The sequence below is a fragment of the Hippopotamus amphibius genome, chromosome X (assembly GCF_030028045.1).
Source record: "Hippopotamus amphibius kiboko isolate mHipAmp2 chromosome X, mHipAmp2.hap2, whole genome shotgun sequence".
Classification (NCBI taxonomy): Eukaryota; Metazoa; Chordata; class Mammalia; order Artiodactyla; family Hippopotamidae; genus Hippopotamus; species Hippopotamus amphibius.
This window is the reverse complement of record NC_080203.1, coordinates 36,304,368-36,313,393: the sequence shown is the minus strand read 5'-3', so window position 1 is coordinate 36,313,393 and position 9,026 is coordinate 36,304,368.

Here is a 9,026-nt window from a genome sequence, read left to right as displayed (position 1 = left end):
AAACCTCAGAATGGGAGAAAATATTTACAAACAAAGCAGCCGACAAAAGATTAATCTCCAAAATATACAAGCAGCTCATGCAGCTCAATATCAAAAATTCAAACAACCCCATCCAAAAATGGGCAGAAGACTTAAGTAGACATTTCTCCAAAGAAGACATACAGATGGGCAAAAAACACATGAGAAGATGCTCAACATCACTAATCATTAGAGAAATGCAAATCAAAAGCACAATTAAGGTATCACCTCATATCTGTCACACTGGCCATCATTAAAAAAATCTAGGAACAATAAATTCTGGAAAGGCTGTGGAGAAAAGGGAAGCCTCTTGCACTGTTGGTGGGAATGTAATGTGATACAGCCATTATGGAAAACAGTATGGAGATTCCTTAAATCAACTAAAAATAGAACTATCATAGGACCCAGCAATCCCAATACTGGGCATATACCCTGATAAAACCGTAATTCAAAAAGATACAGGTAATAAAATCAAGAATAAACAAATGGGACCTCATGAAACTTAAAAGCTTTTGCACAGTGAAAGAAACCATAAACAAGACTAAAAGGCAACCCTCAGAATGGGAAAAAATAATTGCCTATGAAACAACGGACAAAGGATTAACCTCCAAAATATACAAGCAGCTCATGAAGCTTAATACCAAAAAAGCAAATAACCCAATCCACAAATGGGCAGAAGACCTAAATAGACATTTCTCCAAAGAAGACATACAGATGGCCAACAAACACATGAAAAGATGCTCAACATCACTCATCATCAGAGAAATGCAAGTCAAAGCCACAATGAGGGATCACCTCACACCAATCAGAATGGCCATCATCACAAAATCTGGAAACCACAAATGTTGGAGAGGGTGTGGAGAAAAGGGAACTCTCCTGCACTGTTGGTGGGAATGTAAGTTGGTACAGCCACTATGGAAAACAATTTGGAGGTTCCTTAAAAAACTACAAATAGAACTTCCATATGATCCAGTAATCCCACTCCTGGGCATATACCCAAAGAAAACCATAATCCCAAAAGAAACTTGTACCATAATGTTTATTGCAGCACTCTTTACAATAGCCAGGACATGGAAGCAACCTAAATGCCCATCAACAAATGAATGGATAAAGAAGATGTGGCATATATACACAATGGAATATTACTGAGCTATAAAAAGCGATGAGATGGAGCTATATGTAATGAGGTGGATAGAACTACAATCTGTCATACAGAGTGAAGTAAGTCAGAAAGAGAAGGACAAATATTGTATGCTAACTCACATATACGGAACCTAAAAATGGTACTGATGAACTCAGTGACAAGAACAAGGACGCAGATACAGAGAATGGACTGGAGAACTCGAGGTATGGGAGGGGACGGGGGGTGAAGGGGAAACTGAGACGAAGCGAGAGAGTAGCACAGACATATATATACTACCAACTGTAAAATAGTCAGTGGGAAGTTGTTGTATAACAAAGGGAGTCCAACTCGAGGATGGAAGATGCCTTAGAGGACTGGGGCGGGGAGGGTGGGGGGGACTCGAGGTGGGGGGAGTCAAGGAAGGGAGGGAATACAGGGATATGTGTATAAAAACAGATGATTGAACCTGGTGTACTCCCAAAAAAATAAAAAAATTTAAAAAATTAAAAAAAATTAAATAAATAAATAAATAAATAAAGTGACCTTAAAAAAAAAAAAAAAAGATACAGGTACCACAATATTCATTGCAGCATTATTTACAATAGCCAGGACATGGAAGCAACCTAAATGTCCATCAACAGATGAATGGGTAAAGAAGATGTGGAATACACGGACTACTACTCAGCCATAAAAAGGAATGAAATTGAGTTATCTGTAGTGAGGTGGATGGACCTAGAGTCTGTCATACAGGGTGAAGTACGTCAGAAAGAGAAAAACAAATACCGTATGCTAATGCATATATACGAAATCTAAAAAAATGGTACTGATGAACCCAGTGGCAGGACAAGAATAAAGACACAGATGTAGAGAATGGACTTGAGGACTTGGCCTGGGGAGGGTGGGTAGGAGAAGCTGGGACGTAGTGAGAGAGTAGCATTGACATATATATACTACCAAATGTAAAATAGATGGCTAGTGGGAATCTTGCATAACACAGGAAGATCAACTCAATGATTGGTGATGACCTAGCGGGGTGGGATAGGTAGAGTGTGAGGGAGGCTCAAGAGGGTGGGGATATGATGATATATGTATAAATACAGATGATTCACTTTGTTGCACAGCAGAAACTAGCACAACAGTGCAAAGAAATTATACTTCAATAAAGATCTGGAAAAAACATATCTGAAAAAAAAAAGAATATCTGAGAAGAAATGTGATTTTTGCTGTTGGATGTAGAACATCTTGGAGAAGTGTGAACCTGAAGAAAGTCTTGTGTATTCTTGGATAGAATAATATCTAATGGCTAAATTAAAAAGTACATTTTTATATTTGGAAGGAAACTTGTAGTTATTTGTTATATTTTTCACAAGAGAGAAAGATTTGCCTCTGTGGCTATTTTTGTTATGAAGTTCTTATCTCCACATTTTAATGCTTCAAAACTCCTTTTCTGCAGAGATGTGCAGGTGGCATCAGTATAACCTTTGATATTACAATCAGGTCAGAATGAAGGAGGAAAAAGAGAATTTCCAATTTAGGAATAGAGTGTTAGAGATGCAAATTTTATGTAACGGCATTAGTTGATTTAGGGCCATAGAAGTAAAGAAGAAAGAAACATTTTAAAAGCTTTGAACAGTTTGTAAAAAAAGAGAAAAAATTATGTCAGGTCCCTTATTCACAAAGTTATAGTGTAAACCTAGTACCGGAAATAGAGTCATGCTGCATGATTATTTATGTAGTAAACCCCAAAGAATCTATACATTTTTTAACCTTCTAGAATTAACAAGGAAATTTAATATTGTCACAGATACAGGATCATCACATAATAAATCATATTTTTATATTCTAGTAATGAACAAATCAAGTTTTAGCAATGGAAATCAAAATTTAAAATACAACACCATTTACAGTATCACCAAACTGAAATATTTAGGCATATATTTAACAAATCATGTACATGATCTGTGTGCTGAAAACTACAAAATGATGAAGAAATTAGTAAAAGACAAAGAAATGGAGAGGCATATTGTGTTCATGGATTAAAAATCTCAAAGTAGCAAAACTGTCAATTCTTCCCCAATTGATCTACAGGTTTAATGCAATCCTCATCAAAATCCCAACAGGAGTTTCTGTAGATATAAACAAGCTGATTTTAAATTTTATATGGAAAAACAGAGGATGTAGAATACATAAAACAATTTTGAAAAAGAAGAATAAGGTTGAAGGAATCACACTACCTGATTTTAAGACACCGTATAGCGACAGTAATCAAAGTAGTATTGTATTAGCAGACAGACACATAGACCAATGGAACATAATAGACTCCAGAATAGACCCACACTATATGGCTAACTGATTTTTGACAAAGATGAAAAAACAATTCAAAGAAGGAAGGATAGACAGTCATTTCAGCAATTGCATATTCATAGGTTAAGAAGACAAAGAAAAAGAAAAAGCTCAATCTAAATTTCATACCTTATATAAAAATTAACTAAAAATGGATCATACTTCTAAACATGAAACTTTTAGAAAAAAATAGAACAAAGCCTTCATGACTTAGGATTAGGCAAAGAATCCTTAGATTCAACACCAAAGGCATGATCTATAAAAGGAAAAACTGGAAATTAGATTTCACTAAAATTTACAACTATTGCAATGTGAAAAACCTGCTAAGGGAATGCAAAGACAAGTCACAGACTGAGAGAAAACATTTGCAAATCACCTAACAGAGGACTTATATCCTGAACATTTAAAGAACTCTGTAAAATTGACAGTAAAGAAAGCAAGAAATCCAGTTAGACAATGGGCAAAAGACAGGAACAGACATTTCACCAAAAAGAATATAAAGATGACAAATAAGCCCATGAAAGAATATTCAAATTCATCAGCCATTAAGAAAATTCAAATTAAAGCCACAGTGAGATAGTTCTACATACCTAAACGAATGGCTAAAATGGAAATTAGTGACAACATAAATTCAGGCAAGGATATGGAAAGAGTGGATCACTCATACACTGGTAGTGGGAATGTAAAATGACAGAGTCACTCTGGAAAATATGTTGGCAGTTTTTATAAGGTTTAACATACACTTACCAGATGATCCAGCAATTAATTAAAATAAACAGAGGCCTGCAACTATACTGAGTGGTTGCGTAATGACGTGTTAATAAATAAAAAAAGAAATGAAAATGGAAAACATGTTTTATTTTGTATTTTTTCCTTCATGTAGAAGATATTATTTTATAGTCAAAGCTTATTATCGTGGTATCACTGGGAATCCAGAAGCATTGAAGGTGTTAAATATTTTACCGATTATTTCTAGGGTTGGTGCAGGAAGACCACAGATGGGCTCAAAGATGAACAAAACATACAGGACTTTGTGAGACATTCCCAGCAGCGGAATGATCTATGAGTCATTTGTTTAATTCAAGCCGAAATATCTAGAAAGCGGGAGTGGTTCCATCGGGACATGGGGAGAAAGAAAGGCGTATAATGAAATTCTATCTGGTGATTCAGGGTCTGATTTTTATCTTCTGGTGCCATTTCTAACAAGGTGAATATCATACAAATAAAATTTTTTTCTAGGCCTTTTGTATAATGATCAAAATGGCATGTGAGGAAGGAAATATTTGTTTAATGCTCAAGAATTCCTTTTAAGATAGCATACTGTATAAATGCTACAGTTAATATATCCTTCCCATTAGTGATGACACTGTTCTCTTGACCAACAGATTCATATTTATCAGGAGGATCTGTTTTCTCCCAAAGTTTGTGTGAAATCAGAGAAGTGGGTACTGGCAGGAAAGATAAATGAGTGGTGGCTGCCAGGGGCCTGTGAGGCATGAAGGAATTAGTAGTCTGCTTCATATGGGGACCGCAGATTACAAAGTTCATAATATAATATAAAAGTATTCGATACTATTAATGATTATTCTTTCAAAATAAAGTCTTAGTCACTGTTTTCCCTCGGAAAGTAGTATTCTCCTTTCTTTTATCAAAAGAGAGCATTGATAGTTTTGATAAAAAGCAGTATTCATCAAATGTTTATTGAATGGCTACTATGTGTCAGTTACTGTGATAAGCATTGTGCACAGCCTGACAAACAAAACACGCAAGATCTCTGCCTTCATGAAGCTTATAGTACATTAGGGAAAGCAAACATTGAAAAAAAAAATTTTTTTAAATAGACTATGACATTAAAAAAAACGGGTGCTATGAGAGACAGTGCCATGATATACATACTATATACAAATGGCCTCTCAGAAGAAGTAACATTTAATCTGAATTCCAAAATATGAGGAGCCATTACCAGGTGAAGGCAGAAGGATCATTTCAAACAAAGGCACTAACATGTACAAAAGCTCTGAGATAGGAAAGAACTTGGAGAGCTTTTTCTGGTTCCTCATTCAGTTCTTTTTCCCACTCCACCATGCTGACTTTTACCCCTGTATCTCAATTTCTCCATATATCTGATAGAAATAACCATCTCTCTCTCGTCTAATAATCACAGGAATTATGTGGTTCAAATGAGACACAGAACATGCCAACTCTTGAAAAAATATAAAGTACTATCAAAATATAGTATCTTATAATTCTAAAACCCAGGACTACTATACATGCTGGACAGAATTAAGGAGGATATATACTTTTATTCTTAAAGAAACAAGAAGAATAAGTCACCCCCTAAAGAGAAAGACAAATATTGTATGCTAACTCATATATACGGAATCTAAAAATGGTACCGATGAACTCAGTGACAAGAACAAGGACGCAGATGCAGAGAATGGATTCGAGAACTTGAGGATTGGGAGAGGGCGGGGGGTTAAGGGGAAGCTGAGACGAAGTGAGAGAGTAGCACAGACATATATACTACCAACTGTAAAGTAGATAGCCAGTGGGAAGTTGTTGTATAACAAAGGGAGTTCAACTCGAGGATGGAAGATGCCTTAGAGGACTGGGACAGGGAGGGTGGGGGGGACTCGAGGGAGGGTGGGGGGGGAGTCGAGGGAGGGAGGGAATACGGGGATATGTGTATAAAAACAGATGATTGAACTTGGTGTACCCCCAGAAAATAATAAATAAATAAATAAAATTAAAAAAAAAAAAAAAGAATGTCAGCCCCAATAAGACGTTACTCCTAGGTATGCTTCCAGGTAAGAAAGCTATTCTAGGATTCTAGCCCCGAATAGATGATTTTTGCACAAGTAGGCACTACTTATGTCTGTGAGCAACTCTATAGAAGAGCCCCAGTCTTATGTAATTCTCCCCTCTACCTAGTGTAGGGCCTGAAACACATTAGTCACACAGTAAATGACTGTTGAATAGAGAGAAACTCTGCAGATTCTTTTTTAGTCCCTCTGGAGGGAAGCAATGGGCTCAATTTATTTGGCCACATGGTATCCCTTATATCCCTATGAATGTATTTCTCCAACTGGGTTCTAATAATCATTGATTCCAGAAAATGTTACTAGGTAGTCTGATAAAATAGTTTCATGTAAAAAAAATTAGGGAAATTGTAAAGTCTGCATTGCTAATTTAGGACTTTACAAAATATTATAAGCCCCAATAATTCTTGTAGTAAAGAAACTTGCTTAATTTTTTAGGCCATTATTTTCCACAAATATAGATTGCATATTTTCTCATAGTGTTTACCAATATCTTATGCTTTTGGACCATGGCTGGGAAAATGCCTTATGCCTTTTACTATACATGTTATGTCCCTTATGTAACCAGAAGAATTAAGTCATCTCTTAGCACAATACCACATACCTCCCCCTCTCCTATTCAGAGACAGAGGACAGGCCCATGTTAAGAATACTGCATCCTAAGTTTTCCTAGCTGATTTTCCTAGGCAAAAGAGTGGATATTAGGAAACATTCATGGCCATATTGTAGCCCTCTGTTATCCAAAGCACGTCTGGAGGGGCAAGATTTGAAAGGCATAGTTGAGTGGTAAGTAATGAAAGAAAGGAACCAAGACTATCTTCATTGTCATGTTAAACATGAATTATACTGAAAAACAATCTGTCTTACAAATTATGAGGCAGTCATGCCCACTATAGCTCAGGGAAAATAGGAGGCACCTACTAAATGATTGTTGATTCTCTTACTCTTTGTGGGTTTAGAGTTATGTTTCTGAGAACATTTGCCCTTGGGAGGTGTGTGTGTGTGTGTGTGTGTGTACATTTCTGCTGCCCAGGAATTCCACTCTAAGGTGTACAGCAAAAGTATAAGTGCATGTAAAAAACTTCATAAGAATTTACTTATGATAGTCAAAACTGAAAGTAACACAAATGTCCAATAATACAATATTTAAATTAATTGTTGTAAATTCATACAAGGGAACAGCAATGAAAAGAACAAAATACTACTACATGGGAGAATATGAATGCATCCTATTTACATTCATGTTGAAAGAAAGAGTACATACGATGTTCTATTTATCTGAAGTTTAAAAAGAGTCAATACTAATATATTATGGTCAGAATTCAGAATAGTGGTTACTTCAGGGGGCTATTGACTGGGAATTAATATGAGGAATTGGGATCTATTTCTATCTTATTCTGGCTAGTTATTACACCATTGTAGTCAGGAATTGCCACTGGCATGCACAGAAAGGGAATGGCCATTTATGAGGCAACTTTGCCCAGAATTTCTAAGTGGTGACTAGTAGTGAATAATGGCTTATAGTTGAATCAAGAGCACTAAGGGAAATGCCAGCGGAGAAACTCCAGAGAAAGGAAAGGGAGAATGGGGTAAAGACAGAGAGAGGACCAATACTCTGGTTACGTGTAGCATGGTTACCTGGTTTCTTTTCCTAGAGAGATATAAGTTGTATATTAGGTTGAATGAATTTTATGCTATAACACATGCTGAGAAGGCTAACAATGGAATATCTTCTATTTTGCTTCCGCATGGTATTTCCTGATTTAGCCATTGTTTTGATACTCTGTCATCAAACCCCAAACTCAACAGTTAATTACAATTATTCAATCAGTACTGAAATCTCACATGAGTTAGCTAGAAGAAGAAATGTTACAAGGATGATTAGGGAAGAAGGAACAGGATGAGAGACAGGGTAGAGGTTGAGAAAGCATGATTCCTTTGAATAATTTTAAGTATTTTCTTATGGCTTGAATTAAAGAAGTATGTAAGAAATTGATGAGAGGTTGCAAGAAAGAAGCAGGCGCCAGATGATGGAGGGAGGCAAGTGCTCTCAGTAACCCACTCCTGTTCTGTTGGCATCTAAAGCATTTTGTAGAAAGGTACTCATAAAGTCCATATATAGCTCCTTGGCTTTATAAAGTGAGGTAGCATATGAACAATATATATTAGAACTCAGCACATCTCTAGGGAACTATAGCTCTAACATAACCTTTGTCAAAAGAGGAAATTTCATCTAATTCTATTAATGGAGTTTGCATATGCCAAGCATTGTCCTAATTACTTTACAAATATTAATACAGTTAATCTTCACAGCAATTCTATGAAATAGGTTCTAATATAATTATTCCTGTTTAACAGATCAGAAAGTTGAGGCCCAGAGAAGTTACCTGATTCACCCAAGGTGGCAAAGTAGTAGAAACAGGATCTAACTCAGGCAGTCTGGTTCCATAGCCCATGCTGTCAACCATTATACTATGCTGCATCTTTAACTATTTGATTAATTCAGAGACTCTTTTATGCATACATATTTAAAAAGTATTCATGAATTTGGATTTCACTAAGAGAGTAATGGGGTATTGGGGACCCAGTAAATAGTGGCTCCTACAGAGTATATTTTTTGGAAAATGATGCATATAAGGATGATTGGATGTTCAAGCAATTTAGAGTCCAGCCTATTCAGATTTAAAATACAAGGACAGTAAAAGGTTCATCAGCTTGAAATT